Source organism: Cynocephalus volans, chromosome 6 (assembly GCF_027409185.1).
Source record: "Cynocephalus volans isolate mCynVol1 chromosome 6, mCynVol1.pri, whole genome shotgun sequence".
In the NCBI taxonomy this organism is placed as follows: Eukaryota; Metazoa; Chordata; class Mammalia; order Dermoptera; family Cynocephalidae; genus Cynocephalus; species Cynocephalus volans.
Window position 1 is genome coordinate 25,120,808 of NC_084465.1, and position 15,818 is coordinate 25,136,625.

The following is a 15,818-nucleotide window of genomic DNA, read 5'->3' on the forward strand; positions in this document are numbered from 1 at the left end:
ACTGCCATGGAGAACACATATTTGCAGAGCTACCAGCATGCAATGCTAGCCTGGGAGAGCTGAAGCATGGGCTGAGCCCAGGAAAGCTAGAGGAATAGGGCTGCCTGAGGACTTGGTTGCCCAACCCCTGCACCAGTGTGCAGAGGATGCCAGACATGGAGTCAACGTAGATTATTCACCAGCTTTGAGATTCGATGCCTGCCCCACTGCGTTTTGGACTTGTTCTGGACCTGCTAACCCTTTCTTTTGGCTCATTTCTCCATTTTGGATTAAGAATTTCTGTCTTATGCCTATTCCCCCATTATACCTTGGAAGTAGATAACTTGTTTGATTTCACAGATGAGAATTTGGGTTTTTGAGCTGAAATAAGTTCAGACTTTGGGGATGGAATGAATGTATTTACATGTGAGAAGGACATAAACTTTGTGGGTTAGGGGTGGAATGCTTTATGGGTCAAATGTGTCCCCCAAAATTTCATGTATTGGAAACATATCTCCATTGTGACAGTGTTAAGAGGGTGAAAAATCCAATTATAGTATTTGAAAGGTGGGGCCTTAAAGATGGTTGGATCCATGGATCATACCTTCGTGATGAATTGATCCTTCTTGGAATAATGAGTTGACGGTTTAATGGGTGATCATGGCACAGTCTAATGGCTTTATAAGGAGAGTGAGTGAGGTTAACCCTCTCTTACTCAGCTCATTCTTGCCATGTGATACCCTGTATCTCCATGGGACTCTGCACCAAGAGGAAGGCCCTCACCAGATGTGTTCCCTGGGCCTTGGACTTCCCAGCCTCCAAAACTGTAAGAAATAAATTTCATTTCTTTATAAATTACCCAGTGTCAGGTATTCCATTATAAGCAACAGAAACGAACAACACATCTGGCAATAGATGATTGCTGGTGTTGGTTCTGCTGCCTAACTATGCTACCAAATTCAGGTAATTTTTTTTCTACTTCACCATTCTTAACAATTGGTCTTTAATTTTCATGCCTTTTGTCTTACAGTCAGAAGATGGCTGCTATAGTTTTAGCTGTTGTGATGGTGTTCCAGACAGCCACATCTGTCCCCAGAGGTTATCACATAGGCCTCATTAGCCAGAAATGAATCAACCTTAGCTGCAAAAGAGATAGAGAAATTGAGTATCTAGCAAAAGGGAATGGAATTGTTATGATTGAATTACACCAATCATGACTCATCACTTGGGGCTGGACATATTGTCATCGTAAACAAATTCAGGGCTCTGTTAGCAAGGAGGAAGAAAGGAACAGCTATTGGGGAGGGAGTTAGCAGGGTCTGTCACCCTTCTTATTAACAGCCCACCTGTCTCACCATTCACCCAGTGCCTCAGCTGACAATAGAGGAGATAGATTTGATTTCTTTATTTTTCTTACATCACACATAGAAACCATCAGAGTCCTGTTGACTCTACCTTCCATACATGGCCCATACAATCCGTGCTCTCCATCTTCACTGCTGCTGCTCTAGTCCAAGCCACCATTGCTTTCCTGAATTACTGCAATTGCTAAAGATCTCTGCACTTCCACTCTTGTTCTTTACAGTTCATTGCCCAAACAGACAATCACTTTCTGGCTTAAAACCTCCCAGTGGCTTCCCAACTCACTTAAAATCCATGGCATGCCATGCCTAAATGATCTAGGCTCTGCCCAACTTCATCTTGCACCACTTTTCCATTTGCCTCTAAGTTCCAGCCACGTTGCCCTATTTCTCTTTCTCAATCTCAAATTTCATACCATTTTGGGGGCCTTCGAACCATCTGTTCTCTCCATCTAGAATGCTCTTCATTCTGATCTTTTCATAACCAGCTCCTCCCTATTGTGGAGATCACTGTTCACATATCAATCCATCAGAGAGGTCTTCCCTGGCTACCCAGTCTATAGCCAACTGGTTATCCATCACTTCACCCCATCTTATTTCTCTGTGTTGCTACCACTGTCTCACCTATCACAATCTGATACTTACATCTTTACATTTAGATCCCCATATTTACATCTTTATGTATCATGTAACAAAATGCAAGTCTATCCTTGTTTTCCAATCCCCCTACACTAGAATATAAGCTCCACGAGAGCAGGGACCTCATCTGTTGTGTTCACTGCTGTGCTCCTGGCACCCAGATCAAGGTACATGGTAGATTCTCATCAAATATTTCTGAATGAGCAGATAAATGAAGGGAAAGATTTTTTAAGTGGAAACTTTAGGAATAAAAATAATGTCTGTAATATATTATCAGCATCCTTAGAGAGTTATCCTTTATGGAGCAAAATCACTTTGTTAGTCAAAGAATACAAAATGCATTTTGCTTTAAGACATCACAATCAATAAGCAACATGAATTTCGTCTACCCCACCTCTGTGCTCCTGTGTTCTTTCCAAACCTAAACACACCACAGGTTCTCTGAATCATGTTGCTCTTTCAACAGTTACTGAATGCCTTCCCCACTGACTTCTTTCTCTTTGCTCAATACTGTAATATGATAGTGTTTTCTTACCACTTTCTGAAGGTCTGGGACAATTTTAAAGAAACATTTGGGGAATGTCCTCCTCCCCTCCATTTTTGGCCAGGATTTCAAGAAGGGAAACACTCAAATGCTCTTGGAAGAAGAGAGAAATATTTAGTCTCTGAATTGTTCTGCCTTTTTCTTAGGTTTACACATTTCTATCTATGTTCTTTCTAAAGGCTAAAACCATCTCCACTCCCTTGACCAGAATACTAGATTTTTCATTGGGCTGTCTTCTAGGTAAAATAATAAAATCAGAGAAACTAACACACTATCATCTTTCATCTCCCTTTCTATGATCCTCTCCGTCTTTTCCAGTCTGTCCCAACCCCAAGTGCCCCTCTGTAAGTTTCTGGATCAGTGGCCAGCTGGGCCCACAGACTCAGCCTGTATTCCAGACCTTTAGTACCTCTGGGAGGCCATGCCACATTGAAATTGTGCAACAAAAAGTTTGGGAAGTTCAGATCTACATGAGGAGCACAGCATCCTGGTGATGCTCCAAAATGCCCCTGTGTGTACAGACATCCTCAAATGCTGCTCATAAATGACATACACAGAATCCCTCGGCTTTTGAACTTCTGGACTTGCCCATAGAAAACAACAAAAGGATTCCCATCTTTAAACCTCTCCAGTGAATATATTAAAAATGGGAATAAATTATTCCTCTGTATTCACCTAAATCTTAGCCCCATGCCTTCCTCACCTGCCAACACCATCTTCCCCACCACACACACTCTTGTCTACTCCAAGCCTAGACATTACCTCTTAGACATCCACAGGCCCCTGACACACAGCATGTCCCAAACCAGCCTTGGTGACATTTCTGATCATGCATTGGTGAAAAATGTGGGGGGTGTACCCCCCAAAATGTATATATTAAAAAATAAACCATATATACATTTAAAAACAAAACAAAAAGGGAAATACAATAAAAAATTAAATTAATTTATTCAATATTGTTGAGAGTCTGTTTCCAGATTACATCTCAGGTTAACTGGGTAACTATTTCCTTATGGTAGGCAGAATTCTAAGGATGGCAGCCCAAGATGCCCATCCCCTGATTATTCAGTCAAACAGTAATCTAGCTATGCTATGAAGGGATTTTGCAGATGTTAACTTAAGTCCCAAGTCAGTTTACTTTAAAATACGTAGATTACCCAGATGGGCCTAGCCCAATCTGGTGAGTCCTTTAAAAGAATAGTTTTCCTCAGCTGGTAGCAGAAGAGGAAGTCAAAGAGATTCCAAAAGTGAAAAAGAGTTGAAGGTGATTTCTGGCTTTGAAGATGGAGAGAGCCATGTGAGAAGGAATGTGCACGGCCTCTAGGAGCAGCCAATATCTCTCTGCTGACAGCCAGGAGGAAGAAGGGACCTCAGTGCTATCATCATAAGGAACTGGGTTCTGCCAGCAATCTGAATGGGCTTGGAAACAGATTCTTCCCCACAGCCTCCAGATAAGAGTCCAGCCAGATTATTGCCTTGATTTCTGCCTTATGGGACTCTATGCAGAGAACCCAGCCAAGCCCATCTGGACATCTGACCTATGGAAGGAACTACATAACCTACAGAATAAATGGGATGTTGTTCTAGCCCCCTAAATTTGTGGTAATTTGTTACACAGCAGTAGAAAACTAACACATCCCTTCAGTTTTCACGTGTCTAAATAAAGGTGATGATGTCTGGCTATGCCCAAGAAGGACTCAGAAAACAGAAATTAATAAGATTTAATTAATACATTTTAAGTTCAACAGAAAAGAAATATGTTAAATTATTTCCAAATGCTGTGATTTTTAAATTAACTATAATACTCATAAAGGTTCAATCCAGGGCAATTAGACTCTAATCCTACCTAGGTTTGTTTTCCCAGATTTCATTGCAGTTGCAGGACAGGGCTAACTTTAGAAGCTGCGTCATAAGCGTTCAGAGTGTGGAACTGTTGCTTCAGGGGGACATGATTCAACCTGCAGCTTTTTCAATTCACAAAACAATGTGCTGCATTTCATTGATGCTGCATCTACATGTCAAATATAGGGATTTTTTTTTTTTTTCTTAGCTACATTTCCCCTTCTAAATAACTTGGAAAGTCTGTTGCAATTCGGCAAGCCATTTCTGGTGCTGAGAAAATTATGAGGGAAGAGGCAAAAGATGATCATACCTGTTTTAATAAAATTGATCACTGAGATAAAAGAAAACCAAAAGCAGGGTAAGAATGTTCTGACCACATAATCATTCCCTAAGTAAACCGAGACATGAATGGTGCTAAGCCTGCTAACCTGGATTTCTCCTCCTGAGAATAAAAGGCAACTGTGGGTACAATCTGAGACAGATCTAGTTTAAACAAAGTGATCTGGGGAAGAGGAAGAGGAAAGTAACTGTTAAGTAAGCAAGAGGTTGTATAGAGTGAGAACATTCCAATTTAGGAAGTAGACTTTATTTATTATTATTATTATTTTTAAAGATGACTGGTAAGGAGATCTTAACCCTTGACTTGGTGTTGTCAGTACCACACTCTCCAAGTGAGCCAACCGGCCATCCCTATATAGGGATCTGAACCCGTGGCCTTGGTGTTATCAGCACCACACTCTCCCGAGTGAGCCACGGGCCAGCCCTGCAGGTAGACTTTATATACAGGATGAGGAGAAGGAAAAAGTATAGCCTGGTAGTTAAAAGCTGTATGGCCCTAGGCAAGTGACTTAAATTCCCTCAGCCTCAGTATCCTCATGTCTATATTGGGATAATTTTTCAACGTTCTTAGCACAGGGCCTGGGACATGCATGGAGCCCTTAAAAAAGATGGGCTGCATTAGGATCAGGCGATCTCATCCTCCCACCCTTGTCCCGGAATCCTGGATAATCGTCTCTATTTTAATGAATGCTAATAGCCCGGCTGGCTAGATCTAAGCATCATGTTCAAAGCAAAAGACTCCAGGCCAGAAATCTAAAGCAAACATTCCCAGAGGGCTGGGAGAGACAGAGAGTGGGTCTTGCTTTGGGAAGCTGATTCCCCGGCAGGGACAAAGTATTTGGAACCACAGAAGGAAGATCCAATAGGCAAATATCCAGATAAAAATCTCTTTCTAAAACAATCCGATTCTCTGATCCAATCAGTTGACAATGACTTGGCCATTGAAGATTATATTTTTCCAACATGGTCCATTTTCTTGGCTTTCCTAAGTCATTAATTATGACCATGTTTTCCCAAATGTGGAAATTCCCCTTTCGCAGATGCAGCCGCTGCTGGCCAGCCCTTCCTTTCCTGAGAAGTCTCCACAGCACAAAAATATTTTTGTTTTCCCCAATTGCCCACAGGGAAAATTTCCTCACTCTTTCTTCCCCTCCTCCCTTAAAGCCCTCTGGCAATTTCCAGGAATCTAAGTAAACCAGAATTACTTAGATCACTGGAGAGCCTTTTAGATGTTCTACATCTAACATGACAAAAAAGAATCTGAACTTTAAATTTAATATTATTCAACCAATTCTAAGAGTTCCTTTTAGTAAACTAAAATCAAAATTCCTCCCACTCTTGCTTAAGAATACAGTTCTAGGACGTGGGGTCTTGAATTATCTACAGTGGTGGGCAAAGCGATTAGCGTTGTATTTGGATCAAATAGTGTGAAGTGAAATGTGCTTCATCACGGTAAAGTCCTACACAAATGTAGGCATTTGGCACCAAAGTGGGTATACAGTACAGATAATTATTCAAATTGTAAAAATTTGTTAGACATCTCAATTACCTTATTTGTCTTCTAGGTTTACCAAGGTGCTTTGTGCAGGGCTGATGACAGTAGAGATATTCCAGAACTATTTTGTTCTTTTCAAAACATTCATCCAGAAGCATTTCTATGCCAGAAACTAAATTTAGTTGGTGGGGAAAGGGTGTTAGACGGATGAGTCAGACTGTGTCTCTGCCCTCAAGGTCTTCATAATCTAGTAAAGAAGGCAAAATATACGCATAGCTCAGTGATTCGCAACCAGGGGCAATTCCCCCTTCCCTGGGGACATTTGGCAATATCTGGAGACAATTTTTGATTATCACAACTAGAAGTGGGGGTGGTACTGCATCTAATAGAAAGAGGCAAGGGATGCTGCTAAATCCCCTCTAATGCACAGGACAGCCCACCACAACACAGAATTATCTGGTCCAAAATGTCAGTAGTGCCAAGGCTGAGAAACCCCGAACTAGATATATTAGCTAGAACAAAGAACTTGTTGATTTATTGGTTGATTAATTGATTGATTGGTGTTGGTCCACATGGTAAACGACTTTTACCTTAAGACCGCAGTCATTTTGAATTTGTGCTTGCAACCCATTATAACTGTTAAGTGTCTTTTGAATAAATGAGTACATTTAGACAGGTGCTGAATAAAGCATGAAATAGTGTCACTAGGCAAAATGAATGATAATTTAAATTTTAGAATTGTGAATTCAAGAGGACAAAATTTTTCTAGCATGATACCAAGCATATAGTAACTGCTCAGAAAATATGAACAGAATACGTTCAGATAACCTAGCAACACCCATTTGCCTAAAGCTTAAAGAAGAATCCATCATTAAGGAAGTCCCTAGGAGTGGAAATATTTCACTATCGACTCCTGTAATTGTACATTTTACGATAAAGGGATACAACTATATATTTTTATATTACAGCATTGAAAGTTTTCATTAATTCAAACTGGTGCTTTCCCTAATGTGCCTAATTAGTGAATGCTAATGAGGTCTGAAATTACAAACATTAAAAAATTGAGATGGCTACTTCATGAATTTACAGAAGGAAGAAACAGTATTTTGAAGTGGGACCTTAACTCCTTTGCATACAATGTGGCTCCTGCTCTTTATATACAATAATAGAAAGACAAAGTAGCAGAGGTGTTGACTTTGCAGACTTTGATATGCATAAGTATCAATAGTAAGAGTTAAATGTCACTCTCAATTAAGGATCAACTACAAATAAAATTATAATTTTAAATTAAAACATGTCAGTGGAAAAATATGATTTAATTTACTAAAATTTATACTTTTTTTCAGTAAAAACAGTCAGCTGGTCAAATGTTCTAGTATTTATGAGATAAACAGCTATTAATGCACAGAAAATCTGTACTTTTGATTAAGCAATTACCTTCAACTGTGATACGTGGGTTACCAAGGAAATATTGGCTTTCTTCTTCACCTATTTGACCTTCATTTTCTCAGTATAAGTTGGTGAGTAAGTCAGGAAATGGCATCTAATTTGGTATTAGCATTAGTCAGATGTAAGTAGGAGGGGAGAGCTACCATACACATTTTAAATAGAAATAACTGGGATAATCTGCCAATTGGATAATCAGTATCAACGTTCCCTGAATTTAACACAGATAATAAAGACCATAATGTTCCTGAATTTTGCAACATAATGGAGCAAAATTTCCTTTGAGGTTGAAAATTTCCAGCTAAATTTTTACCCAAACATGAGTTTAATGAGGTATGTTTATGAGCTCTTCCCTTTTCAAAAAGAAATAATTAAGTAAATAAAAATTACTTTGTCTCTGCAAAAGAAGAAATCTTATGGAGAGAGTTTCTTAATAAATAAATGTGGTTAAAAGTGACACATTTTTAAAACACCAAAGATTAGAAAATTAAAAGAATAAAGCTTGGCTCTAGGAAATATTTAGTATGCACAGAAAAAGAGGTACAACTACAAAAAATGGGCCTTGATATGATATATAAAGACTTTCACATTATTGTGTACCTTTACTTGCAATGAAAAGGTATCTCCTTCTTGTGGGGAAGTAGGTTTGGCTAAATAAGAATCATTTTCTTAGTGAATATTGAAATGGGAGTTTGTATTGAAGAGTGTATGCTTTTTGCCTTTAGTGATGGGCATGAATTTATCCAGAATATCAGACAGAATCTCCTGTACCAGGAATAATATGATTTCCATAATCTTGGAACCCTGCTAGATCGAGATCCTGCTACAGCCTTTCTGGCTTGCTACGTTACCTCTGCAAAGACATAGGGCAAAGTGACCGTCCCCTCCCCTGGGAAGACCGAGGTGTTTAGCATCTGCCTCTCCATCCATCTGACCCTTAGCCATGGAAAGCTATTCTCATGTGAGTGAAACATATTGCCAGGATATGGAAATATGAATTGGCACAAAGTTGCATGTTCAAAGAACCATAAGTAGATGATTTTGCTGGAGTATTTGCTGCAAAGGAAAGCGTGGTGGGAATGTGGGCATGAGATGAGACATGAGTGAAAGCGTTTTCCAAACGGTAAAGTGCTAGACAAAATTTTAGGTTTTCCTATCATTTCCTATTCCAGGAGAGATGTTTTAAATATTTAATAACTGGTATAACACAGGCACTGACCTATCAAAACAGATGTCCAGCTAACCAGAATGGATACTGGCCGTGAGCAACCGGAATGGCCAAACTGCTAGGCTCCAGCTAAACATCAACCCTGATTATTTTAAGTGGTCTTTTACATGGTCATGAGAATCAGTGTAAAGTTGATTTGTAAACTGAAAAGCATTAGGGGAACATATGTTAAAATATGTTTTAGACACAGCTGAACTGAGGTTTAGATCATGGATATATAGAAGAAAATAAAAATATTTGCTAATTTCCATTGAATTTATATTCTTATAATTGCTTACAAACTGAGAACTCTAATTAATTCCCTTCCTCTCATAAATTTTCAGATGAAATAGACATTTTAAAAAGTCAGGGTTTGCATCTCTTTCAATTCCACCGTCATTAATAAGACCATGCTTATTTGCCCAAGTGTAAGTCACTTTTTAAAATTATAAAATATCTCTCATTCCATGTCTAGAATGATAGTCTCTAACATTTCTGGTGGTTATTTTTAGGTGGTGGGATGTAAGGTAATTTTTTTTTGTTTTATTCTTTGTATTCTTTGGTGTGGTTCGAATTTTTTACATTTCATTAAAATAATAATCATATTAAAACTGTTCATTCTATTTACTTAGACAAAATTATAGTTCGCAATCTTCTATCCTCTCTGTTAGCTAATTGATTTTCCAGATTTGCTTCCCCCAAACTCAAATCCACTTCCATCATTACTGCTCATTTTAAAAGAGTCTCTCATATAGCCAATGTGAAAAGACAGGATATCTGACTATTTCCGCAGAGCACACTATATTTGAAGACTTTTTCTTTTGCTATTTTTGTTCTTTGTGTTGTTACATCTAGCTGTCTTGGAATACTGTTGAACTCCCCAAATTCTTCTGAAAGGAATGCCATAATATGTAAAATTTAGGTAACTTAGAAACACATTACTCAACTCAGTATTTGTAAATGTTGGACTATCATTTAAGGAAAGGTCCCCAGACAAGACAAGCTCAAAAATTTTCTTCAGTTCTACACATGTCAGAGTGACAAAAGGGAATGAATTAGGAAGAGACTTGGACAATGCCGTGGTATTGAGGCTTATAAATTCTTTACACAATTTTTCTTTTCTGGTCTGGCCCTCATGGTGATAAATACCATGGACCAATAAAATCTCCTACGTGTCTTTCAGCCAAATGAGTCAGCCTCATTGCATTCCTCATGGACCATACAGGGTTATATTTACTTGAGACTGAGTCCTGGATCAATAACATAAATTTGAGAATAGCTGATTTTTTAAAGGGTGGAAGGATTAGGAATTGTTCTTTTTTTTCTTTTCTTATTCTTTTTGGCTTTATGGTTATAATACTATTTGTGCTCTATCTACCCATTTATCAGTATAAAAGTGGAAAAAGTAGGATAGTTTTTGTCATTGGAAAATTTCAAGATCAGGCTGGATGACGATCAGGCATGCTGTACAAGAGACACATCCATCTAAAGGAAACTTAACCAAAGTGAGCTCTCAAGTTCATCTTCAAATTCTGTGTTCTGAAGCTTACCCTCTAACCTTGTGCTGGTGACACACCACACTGGAAGGACAGGAGTCTCCTCTGGCCACCTTCCTCAGTTTGTCTTGAATCTGCAACTTCTGGGAGGGGACCAGCACTGAGAATTAAACAGAAAGGATGGGGTGGGCAGGAAAGTACTCCTAGGAGACTCGGAGCTGTCCAGCAGTCAAAGGAGCTGCACACAATCTAAGTCAGTCCCAGCCAATGAGACTTACCATGGCCGTTTGGAAGAAGGATTCAGTTAGGCCCTTCTTGACCAGGGAGAGGAGCATGTATGCATACATGTAGGAGGGTACTTCAAAAAGTTCATGGAAAGATTCATATTATCTTTTAATTCTATTCTTCCACAAACTTTTTGAAGTACTCTCAAATATGGAAGTATATGCTTACCCAACCACATGCCAAATGGATTTTTCTGCTTTATATATTGCTTTTCATTTTAGATGGGGTCAATTGTCTTCTAAATTGTGGAGGAAAAAATAGATAAAGTAATAAGGGGCAAGGGGAGATAGAAGAAGAGTTGAAGAGGAAGTAAATCAAAAATAGGACTATTATACTGTACAGTTGGTCTTTCTGCTTGTCACTTTCAAGCTATTTAGCAAACACACACTATATATAAACATGCCCCATAAGTAGATACATTCAAGTCTATAGCAACTTCATTATTTGTATTTTTCAATCAGTAATGGTCATTTAGCATTCCATTTTGAAAAAAAAAAAGAATGTGTCAAGTATTAGCTTACAAAGGTTTCACAAAGTGTATAACTAAAAAAATTAAAAATAAAGTAAATTTGGTCAAAAAAGGTTGCTTAGCCTTGTTTCTTTTGCAAGTGGCAGATGCGTTCACTTTGATAAATGCCCACTTGATTGAGATTCTGAAGAAAGATATAAAACTCTTTAAGCATGTTTATATTTTTTTATAAGTGGCTGGATATTAGCCTTGTTTTCTTATATTTTCTTCTGAAAGGAGAAGCCAATGTTTTACAGACATTCTAGATTTAAGAATAGAAAAGGAATTTGGGGAAACAACTCATCCAGCTTCCATGTGCTTGGCAATTAAATAGTAATTCAGTTTTGTAAGTAAAATAACTGAACATGGTGGAGAGGCTATGTGCTCCACAATAATTAATTTTTAAAATTACAAATTAAAAAATTTTTTAATTTAAAAATATAAATTTAAAATACACAAATTCTTTGTAAAAATTTCATAAATTTACAAAAAATTTACATATTCATTATAGAAAATTTGGAAAATACAAAAATATACACACACACAAAAATTAAAATTATCGTGCTGAAACTATTGTTAACATTCTGGTGTATATTCTCCCAAATACATATATGTGATCACATACATATTTCATGCTCAGTATTTCTTTGAGATGGAAAAAAGTCAGAGTTGTTGGTCCATCGTTTTCAAACTGGGAATCATTGTCCACATATTTCAATCATCTTTAAAGTGTCTCCTCTACAGTTGGGCCCAATCTGACAATAAATTGTTAATGGGGTGCCAGATCTCCTATTTGAACAATAGCACTAGGGCTGTAGGCAATTCCTTACCTTTCTTGAATAGAGACCCAAGAAATTGTAAAGGAAATGTGATACTGTGAAACAGCTTTATTTTTGTGAGATAACATTGGAGGTCCCCATGTTGACAGCTGCAGTAAGTCACATGATTAACAGAACAAAGAGCCCTACAAAGGAAGAAGTTAACTTTAGCTTTGAAAATCCTTTTATCCGCCATGATTTTGATGCCTTTAAATTTGTCACCTGAATGCAGTGTTAACATAATCGTCTGCATTTCAGCTAATGAATGCACCTGCTTCTAAGACTTTATTTTAGCAGTTCTAATGAGCTCTTCAAAAGAGTTTGCCTGGACTTACTGCACTGCTAGAGAAATAGCAGCTGTAAGCAACTAACAACACATTCAGTATTTGAATCAAGCTCTGTAAAGTTGTTAAACTTGAAAAGGAGTATCTACCCATCTGTCTGTGATAAGGAAAATGAAGCTGAGATGTAGCTGTAGCATTTGGAAAAAGCAGTAGAGTAAATGGACCTGACCAAAGAAGGTTATTCCCTGCTTGGCCATAACGTATGGAACTCAGGCAATTCATTTAAGCTGAGTCCCAGTTTTCTCATCTACATATAATCTCATCTACCCATTTTTAAGCTTATTCTGAGGATTAAAAGCCTCACCTGTTTTAAGCACTCAATAATGTTAGATTTTATTATGCTTATGATGCTTATTATTAAGAAGATATGACTTGATAAAGAGCTGTATATTGTATGAATCTGTTTATATGAAATACCCAGAATAGGTAAATCCAGAGATAGAAGGTACATTGATGGTTGCTAGGGGCTGGAGTGAGGGAAAAATAAGAGGCAACTGCTTGATGGATGTGGGGTTTCCTTTTGGGGTGATGAAAATGTTTTGAAACTGGATACAAGTGGTGGTTGCACAATGTTGTGAAAATACTAAATGCCTTTCAATTACTCACTATAAAATGGTTAGTTGTATGTTCTATGACTTTCACCTAACAATAACAAAGCACTTTAAAAAAATGTGACTTTAGATGGATCAAATTCTATTTGACTGGCTGTAGGTTGTAAGATGGTTCTTAAGTGAATAATTGCTCTTGAGGCCTATAGTAAGGAAAAAGCCAAAGTGATCTCTTTTAAGTAATCAGGAAGACTGCTTCAATGCTGAATCCTACCTTGATCCCAAACTAAAGACTTTTGAAAGGTAAGGCATTAACCAATTTCTAGAAGTCTGAATCTGTAAACAATCCTGTAAGCTGTTTAGAATTTTAAAATACTATGCAGATGTTAGCATATTATTTATAAAAATATTATGTAGATGTTAACACACTTATTTCCTTCTAATATATATTTTAATACTTTTTATTATAATAGAATTCATTTCCTGCTTGTTACACTCTGATTTCAACATCACATTTTTATGATTGTAATCTCCCTTCTCCCTTTCCTTCCATATGCTCCTCTGTGTACTTTCATTTGAAAAGTAAGTAGTAATAACCCATCCAAAACTCAATTGAATGGAAAATGAAAAATGGGACAAATGTTGCTTTAAAAATAAACACAGCAGATACTTTACAGATCAAATTGGAGGCAACACCCTGGAATAAACGTGCCATAGATTTTGATATCTCTTACTCTCTCTCTCTGTCAGTAAAACAGGTATCACAACGGTGAGATAGCTGTTAACAAAGTGGGAAGTTCTCCAATTCCCTTTTATTTCATTTCACTAAAAGCGAGACAGATATTCTGACTGGTGTGGAAGTAATTTATTTTCTGGACTCCTTTTCTCCTTCACACCATTCTGGTCAACAGTCTTCCCTCAGAATTTGGAGTTAGTCTACTGGTATTTCACCCACATGCCACAGGGCTGGAGAACCACTCGGGAATCAGGACCAGCTCAGGAATCCTCACCAACTAGATGCAGGGGTTCTCTGTAAAGGCATTGATTTCTAGAGGCCCCCAACTTGAATCCCCCGCAGTAGACAGCCTTCTGGCAACTGCTTGCATCCCCACATTTCAAGAGACCTGCTTTATCCAGACTTGCCTAGAGCATCTCTTCAGAAGACATTCAGTTCTCCTCTCAACCCTAGCTTTGTAATCTGAGACGTCCCCAAGGGAGCTCACCCCCAGCAGCCTCGGGCAGTGTTTTGATACTGCAGGTGAGCTGACCTCACACTGATGAGGGCCTGTCGTCTGCGGCCTCCATACTCACATTGTGGTCCTCCTAAGGGCAACACCACCTGGGAGTCAGTTAGAAACAATCTCAGGCCCCACCCTAGACCTACCACATCAGGATCCCCAGCGTAACAAGATTCCCAGGTGATTCTATGCACATTTAAGTTTAAGAAGTAGTTGTCTCAGGGATCTGCCTGAGATTGCTTTTTCCAGCAACAGCCCTCACCAGGTCCTGTTCCAAAGTTGTATCATCCACTTTTCACTTCTGGTCTCTACACTGATTTCTCTGCAGTGCTCTAGGGCACACTATCTCTATTTTGGATGAGTTCCCAACCACTGGGTCTTGTAGCGATCTGCATTTCTATGGACTGGTGGTCAATCGTGTATATAGCACAGCCTCCCACTAGCCAAACCATAACCATTCCCTTCCAAGTCATCTTGCCCTCCTTATTTTCACAGCTGTAGTGTTACCATGCTGACAAATTATTGTTAAAGAAGGAAATTACGAAAAGAAAAAAAAAAAAATAGTCTCTATAAACCTGCATAGTTTAGAGCTAAAGAATATGTTAAAATTTTCCATCGTGGAAATTTCCCAGCTACTGGGCTCTTTAGATTTTTTTTTTTTTCAGAGCTGCAAGCAAAGAATGGAAATTTCCAATTGCAGCATCAAGGGCTGCCGTTCTGCTGACTGTCTTGCTCAGCTGGGGTCATCTGCTTCTCTAAGACATCAAGGAATGCCAAGGTAGGTCTGAGAGAACACACTTCCTCTGCAGGAAAGAAGGCATATCTCTGTGCTGCCTCCAAGCTGTGATGAGAGGAGGGGCAGAAGTGGCAGACCCTGCTCCATCCACCTGAACATGAATTTTGTTGATTGTTGCCACCTATCAGCAGCTTATCCTGCTTGACATCTTTCCAGTGGCAGCTGGCTGGCAGTTTTTTTGTTTTTAAAGAAATCCCTAAGGTGGGTGGGAGATCCAGGGACAGGAAGGAAACCACGAATTGTCCAAGTCTACTCGTCTAAGTCCTCCACCAGGTGTTTTATATACGTTATGTCATTTAACCTTTATGTGACCTACACAAGGCAAACATTGGGTGCGATTTTCAGCACCCAAATTTTGGAAGCTTCATTTTTCTTTCCTAAAACAGCCCAACCCCCTCATAAACTAGTCATGGGCAAGCATCTTGAAGGTTATGTCTCCACCCGTTCAATAATGTCAACGGCTCTGTTCTTTTTCACTGTATCTAAGGTGAAATATATTCACAGCTGGTCCTGATGTCTGAGTCAACAGGCATCTAATAGTTCCCCATGTTCTGTCATGTTCCTCCCCACCCTCTACTGCTGCTACCACAGAAGTCCGATGGTGGCAGCTCCACAGAAGTCCCTGCGTAAAGACGTTAGTTTCTTGCAAACAAACCCAAGGACCCTAACTGGCTCTAGGTCAGAAAGAACGTTTTCAAGCATAGCTGTGCAGTTTTTTCTTTTTTTCTTTTTTTTTTTTTTTGGTGTGGCTGCATGGTTTAGGAGTTTTGTTTTTGCCCTTTTTTTTTTTTTAAAAACTAGTTTGGGGGATTCTGAAATACTATAAAATCAAGGACTATGTTTACTCTCTTCTTACTGACAGCCCCATAGTACCAGGAAAAGAACAGCTAAGGCAGTCTGACGACACTGTTGCTATTTATACTTAACATTATT

At 38.6% G+C, this 15,818-nt stretch overlaps 1 protein-coding gene across 8 annotated transcripts in view; it reads right to left on the reverse strand.

The window, feature by feature from the left end:
- MKLN1 (muskelin 1) overlaps positions 1 to 15,818 on the reverse strand; it is a 335,447-nt gene that overhangs the window by 265,694 nt on the left and 53,935 nt on the right. Inside the window, exons 1-2 of one of the 8 annotated variants that reach the window (XM_063099580.1) lie at positions 10,403 to 10,494; positions 6,254 to 6,446 (exon numbers count right to left, since the gene is read on the reverse strand). The exons of 5 other annotated variants lie outside the window; for them this stretch is intronic. The gene's annotated coding sequence lies outside the window, so the exon portion shown is untranslated. Of the gene's footprint in view, positions 1 to 6,253; positions 6,447 to 10,402; positions 10,495 to 15,818 lie in introns of those variants that run through there. 2 more of the 8 variants (XM_063099582.1, XM_063099592.1) reach the window with 2 other exon arrangements.